The following is a 12,737-nucleotide window of genomic DNA, read 5'->3' as shown; positions in this document are numbered from 1 at the left end:
CATAACCCAGGTTCTCAACCAAAAATCGTCCGGCACCTATGCTTCACATTCCTGCTTTTTATATAAAGATAGCAAGAGAACAAAGAAAATTTGATAATAGGAGTACATTAGAAAGTTGCTTAAAATTGCATGATCTATCTGAATCATGAAAGAAAAGAAATTGGGTTTAGTGTCTGTGACAGACCCTTCTGTCAGGACTGAAGGAGTTAATTGTGTTTAGCTAAGAAACTAATTTCTAAAGACAGAGTTGCTGGCTCCAGCTATAATCTAATTAGTGCTAAGCATTCTATTGTTTGATCACCTCCAGAGAGAAAACGCCTAAGTGATAAGAAGGGCCAAGAGTGTCTTGTGGTTGAAGTGTTTAAGTAATATAATTCTATTGTATCATGTCAAAGGGCTTGTTCCCTCCATGTAATGTACAACAGTCTTTCAACCCCCATCTGGGGGGGGGGGGTCAGACCTGCATAAATACTAGGCATAGCCTTTTAATAAATGTCATTCTGTTTTAAACCTGAAAACTGGCTGGGTTGTGAATTGCTGATTCCCTATGCAGGACATTGTTCATCTGATATTAACCTTGGTACACTGTTGGTACCGTAACAATTGGTGGCAAGCGACGGAATGAACCTTATCGCCCAGAAGAGCAACTACACAAGCCAGTAACCTCAGGAAGAGGGGGATTATTACAATACTGACTAAGATGGAAAGAGTACCAGGGACAGAAGGAACCAATGGGCCCAGCATATCAGACAGAACCCCTGAAGAAGCACGCTTTGATCGGGCGGTTAAAATAAGACTGGCACATTATGGCCCCAACCCATCTGCGGAAATTATCGACCGGGTCATAGCAGCTGTGGAGGCCAACCTACTTCGCCAAAGCAGCGCTGCAGCAGCCCAAGTGGAAAAGAGAAAAGTAAATTTTGCAGCTTTTAAAAACTTCCTGGAAACAGAAGGAGAGATTGATGGGTTCCTTGCGGATTTTGAGAGGCAATGTGCACTACACAAGGTACCCGCAGAGGACTGGGTCACGATATTATCCGGAAAATTATCCGGCCGGGCCAGTGAGGCTTTTCGGGCCATTCCAGATGAGGAGGTTGGGGATTATAATACTGTGAAAGAGGCTCTGCTCTCCAGGTATGCGGTTACACCGGAGGCATACCGGAGGCGGTTCAGAGACACTGTTAAATTAGCTGGTGATTCCTACGTTGAGTGGGCATGCAAGGTGCACCGCACAGCAGCTCACTGGATAGCGGGGTGCCAAGCCGTATCTGGGGAAGAGGTGCTGCAGCTATTCCTGTTGGAACATTGCTTTGACAAGTTATCAGCAGGAGTTAGAGAGTGGGTTCGGGACCGTAAACCCTCCACCCTGCATGAAGCTGCTCGCCTGGCAGATGAGTATATGGATGCCCGCAAACTGGACACTTCTACCACTAAGCCCCCTGCTAGAGTGGAGTACAGACCCCCAGTCACCCCAGCAGCTGCCAGTTACCAACCCCCGGCGCACCGCTATACCACACGGCCTCCGTCCACGAACTACCCTCAGAGAGCCCGGTTCAATTCACGGGGCTACTCACAGCCTATTTGGTGCTTTGGATGTAAGCAACTAGGGCACAAAAGACCAGAGTGTCCCCTAAATGCAGCGAACCAAGCACAGTCCTGGAGAAGACCCGCCGGCGGAATCCCACGTAACTCTCAGCCTGCGGCCCGCTACGTAGAGGCGCAAGAATGCTGGAGCATCCTACATGAGGCAGACCTTGTGCAAGCTGCCCACCGGAATAACCGGCAACTGGTTAAAGTGAATGGGAAGAAGGTCAGTGGTCTACGGGATACTGGTGCTACCATGACCTTGCTTCAAAAGAACTTGGTGTCTGAGAAACAGTACACTGGAGACACTGTGGCTGTGAGGGTAGCAGGGGGCGATGTGTTCAGCCTACCTGTTGCCAGGGTACATTTGGATTGGGGAGTGGGCGCTAGACCTGTGAATGTGGGGGTCAAGAAGGACTTACCTGCTGATGTTCTTCTTGGAAATGACTTGGCTCCCCTTGTTTCTGCCTATGCTCCCATGGGTCCCGCTGATGTTAACCCTGTGACTACCCGTGCTCAGATCCGTGCAGCAGAGACTGACCCCCCTGCTGCTAAGCCCCAGGACGCTGAGCTCAGTAAATCTCTATCCGCTATTGATACGTGGAAGTCCCGTTACAATGCGCTGATGAAGGAGAAGAGGAGCGCAGAGGAAAAAGCACGTTTAGAACGTGAATCTCTGCTAGACAAGCTGCACCGACAGACTGCAGAAAACACCAGCTTGAGAGTGGGACATGAAACATTAAAGACAAACTTAGCGACACTTGAGGAGAAGCTGACGCTGGCTCATAGTGAGGTGCAGCAACTCAAGGGCACCCTATGTCAGTATGAAGGGATTGTGGATACCTATAAAGAGCAGGTACAGAAAACTCGTAAAGAAGCTGATGGGATTTTGAAGGACTGTTTAGCCCTAGTCTGGGCACTGAGGAAGTTGAACCCTTCTTTGTATGGACAGGAATTCTCTCTCATAACGGGAATACAGATGGATTGTCCTGGCAAACTGACATGCCTACCACCTCCTAGTCCGGTCATCCCCAGGTTGACCCGCCAAAGGGTCAAGCCGGGTCTGCCGGAGTGTTCCACAAGGGGGGAGATATGTGACAGACCCTTCTGTCAGGACTGAAGGAGTTAATTGTGTTTAGCTAAGAAACTAATTTCTAAAGACAGAGTTGCTGGCTCCAGCTATAATCTAATTAGTGCTAAGCATTCTATTGTTTGATCACCTCCAGAGAGAAAACGCCTAAGTGATAAGAAGGGCCAAGAGTGTCTTGTGGTTGAAGTGTTTAAGTAATATAATTCTATTGTATCATGTCAAAGGGCTTGTTCCCTCCATGTAATGTACAACAGTCTTTCAACCCCCATCTGGGGGGGGGGGGGTCAGACCTGCATAAATACTAGGCATAGCCTTTTAATAAATGTCATTCTGTTTTAAACCTGAAAACTGGCTGGGTTGTGAATTGCTGATTCCCTATGCAGGACATTGTTCATCTGATATTAACCTTGGTACACTGTTGGTACCGTAACAGTGTCCCTTTAAGCTAGGACATGCTACATATCAGTTTGGAGTTAAAACTAGACATTTGCAGAAAGACAAATAAATGGTTAAACCACATCCTATAGCTGCACATTTAAGCTAGGACCTGCTGTATATGCGTTTTTCACATAAACTAGACATTTGCTGAAATAGAAATAAATGGTTAAATCACATCCTATAGCTGCACATTTATGCTAGGACATGCTACATATCTGTTTGGAGCTAAAACTAGACATTTGCAGAAAGACAAATAAATGGTTAAACCGCATCCTATATCTGCACATTTAAGCTAGGACCTGCTACATATGCGTTTGGAGCTAAAACTAGACATTTGCTGAAAGAGACAATTAAATGGTTAAAGCGCATCCTATAGCGGCACATTTTGCACAACTGTTTGCGAACATTACAGTGGCAATTGTCTAACTTCTGAACCGTGCTGTGCACAAGTACTCACCAATGAGCCCCCCATCGGGAAACTGTCTGTCCTCAAACTGCTGCCAGAGTGAGGATACGGCATCCTCACACACATTTATAATCCGCATCCGTGAGGTAGGGTGGGGCAGCATTGGTGAGGGCTTTGTAGGTCAGGGTGAGAATTTTGAATTAACTCTGTTGTGAATGGGGAGCCAGTGAAGGGACTCACAGAGAGGTGTAGCAGAAACAGAGCATCGAGAGAGGTGGATTAGCCTGGCAGATGCATTTAGGATGGATTGGAGGGGAGAGAGGTGGACGAGAGGGAGGCCAGTTAATAAGTTGTTACAGTAGTCAAGTCGGGAAATTACCAGGGAGTGGATTAGCTGTTTAGTAGTTTCAGCACTTAGAAACGGACGAATTTTGGAGATATTGCGTAGGTGGTTGTGGCAGGATGAAGCGAGCAATTTGATGTGGGGAATGAAGGACTGATTTGAGTCAAGTGTGACTCCGAGGCAGCGGACTTGGCCGCCAACAGTGATAGAAAAATTAGAAACTGGAGTAGAGTTAGAGGGGGGAATTAGAAGTAGTTCAGTCTTGGACATGTTTATTCTTAGGTGGTGAGAGGCCATCCAGGAGGAAATGCCAGATAAGCAGTCGCTGATGTGAGAATTGACAGAAGGAGAGAGTGCAGGGGTGGAAAGGTAGATCTGGGTATAATCAGCATAGAGGTGACAGCTGAAGCCATAGCTGTTGATAAGTGTACCCAGTGAAGAAGTGTAAATAGAGAAGAGTAGAGGACCCAGGACAGAACCTTGAGGTACTCCAACAGACAGAGGCAAAAGAGAGGAGGAGTCACCAGCAAAAGAGACAGAGAAGGATCTGTTACAGAGATAAGAGTGAATCCAGGAGAGGGCAGTCTCACAGACCCCAAGGGAGCTGAGAGTCCATGGGAGAAGGGGATGGTCAACAGTGTCAAAGGCAGCAGAGAGGTCAAGTAAAATGAGTATAGAGTAGTAGCCTTTGTTTTTAGCAGAAAGGAGATCGTTAGTAATCTTGGTGAGGGCAGTCTCAGTTGAGTGTTGGGGACAGAAGCCAGATTGCAGGGGGTCGAGCAATGAGTTGCAGGACAGGAATTGGGTTAGGCGATCGAAAACTAGTTTTTCAAGGAATTTTGGAGCTAGCAGGAGCAGTGATATGGGGCAGTAGTTTGCAGGGGAGTTAGGGTCAAGGGAGGGTTTTTTGAGGATGGAGGTGACTTTTGCATGTTTGAAGGAGGCAGGGAATGAGCCAGTATAAAGGGATAGGTTGAATATGTGAGTAAAAGCCGGAGTGAGGGTGGGAGACAGAGGGGGAATTAGATGTGAAGGAATAGGGTCAAGTGGGCAGGTAGTGAGGTGTGAGGAAGACAAAAGTGAAGCCACTTCACTCTCAGTGGTTGGGAGGAGGGTGCAGAGAGTGGCAGAGGGGATGACTGGGAGCGAAGTTGGGAGATTGAAGGTTTGTGTTGGGATGTTTCTTCGGATGGCAAGTGTTTTATTGAAAAAATAGTCAGCAAGGTCTGGCAAGATGGGGGGGTGCAGGTGGGTAGAGGAGAGAGTTGAAAATGGAGAAGAGTCTTTTAGGATTGGAAGAGTGAGTGGATATAAGAGAAGAGAAGTAGGTTTGCTTAGCTAAGCGAAGGGCAGAGGTGTAAGAGTAAAGAATGAACTTATAGTGCAGGAAATCAGGTTCAGAGTGGGATTTCCTCCAGGCACGTTCAGCAGTGTGGGAGCATTTTTGTAGGTGGCATGTTTGTTGGGAGTGCCAGGGCTGTAGCTGACAAGGTGGGGCTTTGCGAAGTTGGGCCGGAGTGAGAGTGTCAAGTGCAGCGGAGAGAGTATTGTTATAGTGGGTTATAGCAAGGAGCAAGGTCAGGGCAGGATATAGTTGAAGTGTGGGGGAGGCGTATATGAATATGATTGGAGAGTTGGGGAGGGTCCACAGTATGCAGATATCTACTGGTGCGGGGGTGAGAAGGGGAAGTAGGTTTAGCATCTATATTAGGGTTAAAGGTGAGCATATGGTGGCCTGAGATGGGAAATGGGTGACAGGCAACATCAAAGAGAGAGCAGAGATAGGAGAATAACAGATCAATCGAGTGTCCATCATGGTGGGTAGGGAATAGGGTGGATTGTGAGAGGCCGAAGGAGTTAGTGAGTGAGAGAAGTTTAGAGGCAGCATGGGCAGGTGGGTTGTCAATAGGGATGTTGAAGTCCCCCAAAATTAGGGTAGGTGTATTTGTAGAGAGAAAGTGAGGAAGCCAGGCAGCAATGTTGTCAAGGAATTGGGAGGTTGGTCCAGGGGGGCGATAGATAACTGCCACTCTGAGAGAGAGGGGGAGAACAGGCGGATGCAATGGACTTCAAAGGAAGAAAAGGAGAGAGATGAAAATGGAGATAGGTACTGATAGGAGCAGGAGGGGGAGAGTAAGATGCCAACACCGCCACCATGTCTCTCACCTGGCCTAGGTGTGTGGCTGAAGTGAAGTCCACCATGAGTGAGAGCAGCAATTTAAGCAGTGTCAGAAGAAGATAGCCAGGTTTCAGTAATTGCCAAAAGGTTAAAAGCGTTGGAAACAAACAGGTCCTGAACAGTTGTAAGTTTGTTACAGATAGAGCGAGCATTCTAAAGGGCACAAGAAAAGAGAGGGGATAGGCGCTGTGTGTTAATGGAGATGAGATTGTTGGTATTGCGTGACCTAGAATTTTTGCTGTGGGAGACGGAGTGAGAGTGTAAAAGTGTGGTGATTGCTGCAGGGCCAGGGTTAGGAGCAGTAGTAGCAGTGAGAGTGACAGAAGGTGAGAGTGAGATTTGTAGGAGCGCGTATGACTAGACACAGGAGAGTTAGAGGGGGAAGTGGTTCTAAGGAAACAGAGTAGTTAATGAGACTATGAAAGTGTTTGCGATTTCGGAAGGGCTGGTCATTTGCTGAAGCACGCAGCGCAATGTGGGTGCAATCTATTGCTCCCAACACATTGGGCATTCAAGCTATTGCATAGAATTCCCTCTTCAGGGTCCTCCAATCGCCATCATTTTGAGGGAATCCTATGTAAAGCTTACAAACTCATACCATGGCGTCCATAAAATTGTCAAAAACCACAAAGAAGGTACCCTAAGACAGCGCATGCATGTACCCCTCTCCGGATTGAAAACTTCCGGAGACCAGGACGTGTATGCAACTTAGCATCTTGGTCATGCCAGGGATTGCATTCCGCATATGTTTACGTGGCTCCAGATGAGGTTTAGTACTTCGTAAAGGCCCATGAGTTGCTCTCGATTGAGTCTATACTTGTCATAAACCTTGAAGTCGCTCATGTTATCCAAGGTGGGCCTCACCCTGTGAACAGGAGGACCTCTGATTAGACAAGCTCTACACCTCTCTTGGAGATGCTGAGCATGCCTGATTCTGTTGTACACAATTTGTGCAACAGCACCTGCACCAACTAACTGGGGATCATCCATATTTGATAAATCACAGTAGTCCAGCACACACTGTTAGAGTTGGGTGCACGCTATAGCTATGCACTGCACAACCCTGCAAACAAAATCCAAAGCAAAAGATGAATAGCAGCACTCCAATAGAATTATCTCCAAACTTTATTTCATATCCAGGAGTACAAAACAGACAGCAACGTTTCGGACTACATGTCCTTCATCATGCCATACATACATCACTTCCTCCACCTCCTTATATACCCCTTAGGAGACACCCACCAAAAACATTTAACTCTTTCCACAATCCTAATAATATTATTATATTAGCATATGTAGGTATCCTAACCATTAAACATCAAAGACACTAAACTAATTACCAATTCACCTATATGAAACATAAAAAGGTGAAATATTACACAGAATTTTTTGAAAGCATCAACAATATTTAGAAAAAATCTTTTTAAAGAACAAAGTCATACTTGAATGGGTTAATTTAAATTTCAGTTTTCCTTATATCATTACTTTTTTCTTTTTTCTTTTCCTTCCAGATAACATCACCAAAATTCTCAGGGTCTGGGTGACATCTAACTTCATATACAACACTGATCATACAGGAAAAGGAGAGACAGAGATAAAAATTAATAAAAAAAATCAAAGAAAGCAATTTTTTAAAGAAAAACAGACAAATCATAATCCTTATTCATACCAAATGGTGCTAATGAATTCAAAGTAAAAATCCATAATGCCTCTCTCTGTTTAAGGTGCTGTTCCCTATCCCCCCTTGTCTACCAGGGGGAATATGTTCCAAAACTTGGAATCTAAGTTGGCTTACCCCATGTTGGGCTTCTAGAAAATGAGTGGCTACAGGGGATTTTAGGTTCTTTCTCCTAATGTTGGATTAATGCTCAGTGATTCTATCACGTACCCTACGGGTCGTCTCCCCTAAGTAAATCAAACCACATGGGCACTTAAGGAGATAAATGGCATAGTCGGTGTTACATGTTAGAAAATCTTTGATCCAAAATTTCTTTCCTGACAAAAATGGGTCTTTTGATCATACTGTTACAGTGGGAACACCCAAGACATGGGTAACAACCCAAATTTTTACTAGTGATATACTTCTGCCTATCACTTTTTGTACTCCCAATGTCTGCATTTACCAAGGTATCTCTTAAATTCACCCCCCTCCTATACGCAGGCATGGGTGTCTTCTGGAATTCTGGTATGTCCGAATTATAATTTGCTAGAATATACCAATGTTTACAAATTATTTTATGAATCTGTGTGCGTAATTCATTATATTTGGAGACAAATACAAGTTTATCCCCATTCTTTTCTTTAACTTTCACATGAGGTTTCAACAAACTCTCTCTTGTCATCTCCAGTGTCCTATCAATTTCCTTGTGGATTAACTTTTCATCATATCCTCTGTTTAAAAAGAGATCTCCCATCTCCCTAAGCCTTATTTCACTTAATTTGTCTTCTGACACAATGCGACGAACCCGCATAAACTGGCTTTTCGGTAGGGAGTTCTTTAAAGCAAGGGAGTATAAGTTGTTTAGAAAAATCAAACTTAAGTCTTTCTTTGCATTAAAGAGTAATGAGGGGAATATGATACCAACTGGGAATATAAAGATCGACAGATCTATTACAAGGGATCTATTAAGTCTTAAGAAATTACAACTTAAAAACAAAAAAAGATTCAATCCACAATATTATCATAAAAGCATAGATACATTTATTTCACAAGTTTATCTGGATGTTAATAAATTGAGAAAGAAGGCTAGCACCAAAGGGTTTACATTTAAACACAGGGTTTCAAATTTCTCCAGAAAGGAGAGAGATAGTTTGTTGAATATTAAAAATAACAAACTATTAATAATTAAATCTGCCGATAAGGGCGGAGCCATCGTGTTACAGAACAAAGGTGATTATGTATCAGAAATATTATGCCAATTGTCTGATAAGGATAACTATTTACCTATTGCATATAATCCTGTGTTTATTATTCAAAAGGAATTGAATAAGTGTATTGATAGTGCTGTTCAAAAAGGCATTATTGGGCAAGAAGAAAAGGAATTTTTGATAAACAGGCACCCGAGAACACCTGTCTTATATACACTACCAAAAATACATAAAAATCTTATGAGGCCACCGGGCCGTCCCATTGTGGCAGGTGTAGACAGTGTGTTCTCGGGTGTCTCAGTTTATCTTGATCGTATCTTGAGGAGGTTTGTGGTTGAGTCCCAATCATTTATCAGGGATACTGGGGATTTCCTAAATAAATTGGAGGATATCTCTGTACCTCTGGATAAATGTATACTCTTTAGTATGGATGTGTCCAGCCTATAAACCTCCATCAGCCATGATGGGGGTGTGGGGGCTGTGGATAAAATAATTACAGATTCAAATTTGTTTACTGGAAAGGAGAAACATTTTGTTTTGGAACTGTTAGACATTATACTTCGCTACAATTACTTTTTATTTCAGGATCAGTTCTATATGCAGAAGCAAGGCACAGCAATGGGCTCCAATGTCGCCCCTACATATGCCAACATATATATGAATGTATATGAAGAAAAACTTGTTTACAGTAATGAATTGCTTAAACAGTATGGCGCCACCTGGTGGCGCTATATTGACGATGTGTTTGGCATATGGTTGGGCAACATTGGAAGCCTATTTCAATTTGTGGATACACTAAATCTGTCAACTAGGAACATCAAGTTTACCCTGTTTCATAGTGAGGAAAGACTTAATAGATCCCTTGTAATAGATCTGTCGATCATTATATTCCCAGTTGGTATCATATTCCCCTCATTACTCTTTAATGCAAAGAAAGACTTAAGTTTGATTTTTCTAAACAACTTATACTCCCTTGCTTTAAAGAACTCCCTACCGAAAAGCCAGTTTATGCGGGTTCGTCGCATTGTGTCAGAAGACAAATTAAGTGAAATAAGGCTTAGGGAGATAGGAGATCTCTTTTTAAACAGAGGATATGATGAAAAGTTAATCCACAAGGAAATTGATAGGACACTGGAGATGACAAGAGAGAGTTTGTTGAAACCTCATGTGAAAGTTAAAGAAAAGAATGGGGATAAACTTGTATTTGTCTCCAAATATAATGAATTAAGCACACAGATTCATAAAATAATTTGTAAACATTGGTATATTCTAGCAAATTGTAATTTGGACATACCAGAATTCCAGAAGACACCCATGCCTGCGTATAGGAGGGGGGTGAATTTAAGAGATACCTTGGTAAATGCAGACATTGGGAGTACAAAAAGTGATAGGCAGAAGTATATCACTAGTAAAAATTTGGGTTGTTACCCATGTCTTGGGTGTTCCCACTGTAACAGTATGATCAAGGGACCCATTTTTGTACATCCACAGTCAAGAAAGAAATTTTGGATCAAAGATTTTCTAACATGTAACACTGACTATGCCATTTATCTCCTTAAGTGCCTATGTGGTTTGATTTACTTAGGGGAGACGACCCGTAGGGTACGTGATAGAATCACTGAGCATAAATCCAACATTAGGAGAAAGAACCTAAAATCCCTTGTAGCCACTCATTTTCTAGAAGCCCAACATGGGGTAAGCCAACTTAGATTCCAAGTTTTGGAACATATTCCCCCTGGTAGACAAGGGGGGATAGGGAACAGCACCTTAAACAGAGAGAGGCATTCTGGATTTTTACTTTGAATTCATTAGCACCATTTGGTATGAATAAGGATTATGATTTGTCTGTTTTTCTTTAAAAATTGCTTTCTTTGATTTTTTAATTAATTTTTATCTCTGTCTCTCCTTTTCCTGTATGATCAGTGTTGTATATGAAGTTAGATGTCACCCAGACCCTGAGAATTTTGGTGATGTTATATGGAAGGAAAAGAAAAAAAGAAAAAAGTAATGATATAAGGAAAACTGAAATTGAAATTAACCCATTCAAGTATGACTTTTTTCTTTAAAAAGATTTTTTCTAAATATTGTTGATGCTTTCAAAAAATTCTGTGTAATATTTCACCTTTTTATGTTTCATATAGGTGAATTGGTAATTAGTTTAGTATCTATGATGTTTAATGGTTAGGATACCTACATATGCTAATGTAATAATATTATTAGGATTGTGGAAAGAGTTAAATGTTTTTGGTGGGTGTGTCCTAAGGGGTATATAAGGAGGTGGAGGAAGTGATGTACGTATGTCATGATGAAGGACATGTAGTCCGAAACGTTGCTGTCTGTTTTGTACTCCTGGATATGAAATAAAGTTTGGAGATAATTCTATTGGAGTGCTGCTATTCATCTTTTGCTTTGGATCATCCATATTTGCCAAGCCAAGCAGCACAAAGCCAAACAGCAGAGCAAACACACAAGGAGTAACAAGGTATGCAGAAACAGAAAAGCGATTTGATACAATGTCGATCACAAGGGACGCTTTGACCATGTTGTTTGGGGGATTTATAGTGCAAAATGCCCAATAGTAGCGTGTTCGTAATGATTGCTGATTGTATACACTTGATTGTATGTGAGCGGCGCGAATGCTTTCATAGTGGGCGGATTTTATTGTGTTTGATTAAATTTATTCCCCCCACCAATGAATCGTAATGTGAAAGCGTAAAATGTACCATATACAGTGCACCTTCATAATGTTTGTTCATATGTGTAATTAATACCACACGTCCACGCTAACATGATTGAAAGTGCATACTTGTGTATAATGTGTGCATAGACATGGCATAGAATCTGATCGATCAATGTTGCTGCAATATTGTTGCCAAACGATAAAATAATGGCTGACATCTCTAATATTCTATATATAAGTGATTGGTGACATGTCAATATTGTCCCATTGAAAACGCAATAATAATGAATATCTTCCAACTCTCTCGTTTATGTATATGTAATATTGTAGTATTGAGTGAGAAACTGCTGAAAGGGGCGGTACAGTCCTAATGCTGTAATCTGTATGGTTGAAGTTTAGAATGATGTCATCATTTTAGCAACCTGCCTGTCTAGTTTGCAAATCTTCGTTCTGTTGTATTTTGCAACATTCTTATTGTGTGATGATTAAAAATATATGTGTGCTTTGCTGTTGTGTGATCTGTGTTATGTGCATGTATGTATTGTGATTCTCTCACACATATTCTGATTTATATAAAGCAGTATAGCATTGTTGTTCCTTCCAAAAAAGCGACAACTGTAATATGTTCTAATGATATGTTATTATTGTACGTAATTCCTAATGGTATATTATGAGCAAATCATGATGTTAAAGGGACACTAAATCCATAATTTCTGTTTCATGATTTTGAGTGAAAATCCAATGTTGACCAACCTTCCAATGTAGTTGTATGATGTAAATGTGTTCATTGTTTATATCTGTTTTTTTGACTGAATATCAATGCACATGTATGAGTCAATGGCAAAAGGCATGTATGTGCATCCATCAATCATCATCTAGTGAGCCTTTCTAGATATGCTGTTCATCCAAGCATATGAGTTGAATAAATGAAATGCTATAAAAGACATAAATGAGACATATTTACAATTGGCTACTGTTTGTGAATAATGAAATGTTAAAAAATAATTTTTCTGTCTGTTTAAATATGATTTAATTTTGGAAACCAATTTCTTTTTGTTGATGATAAAATTGATGGTGATTTCTAGTTGATGTAATGTAATTTCCTTTAAGAATTTTATGTTGTAGTGATGTTCACACAAGTAAAAGCCA

This window comes from Bombina bombina, chromosome 9 (assembly GCF_027579735.1).
Source record: "Bombina bombina isolate aBomBom1 chromosome 9, aBomBom1.pri, whole genome shotgun sequence".
Classification (NCBI taxonomy): domain Eukaryota; kingdom Metazoa; phylum Chordata; class Amphibia; order Anura; family Bombinatoridae; genus Bombina; species Bombina bombina.
This window is presented reverse-complemented; position numbering follows the sequence as displayed.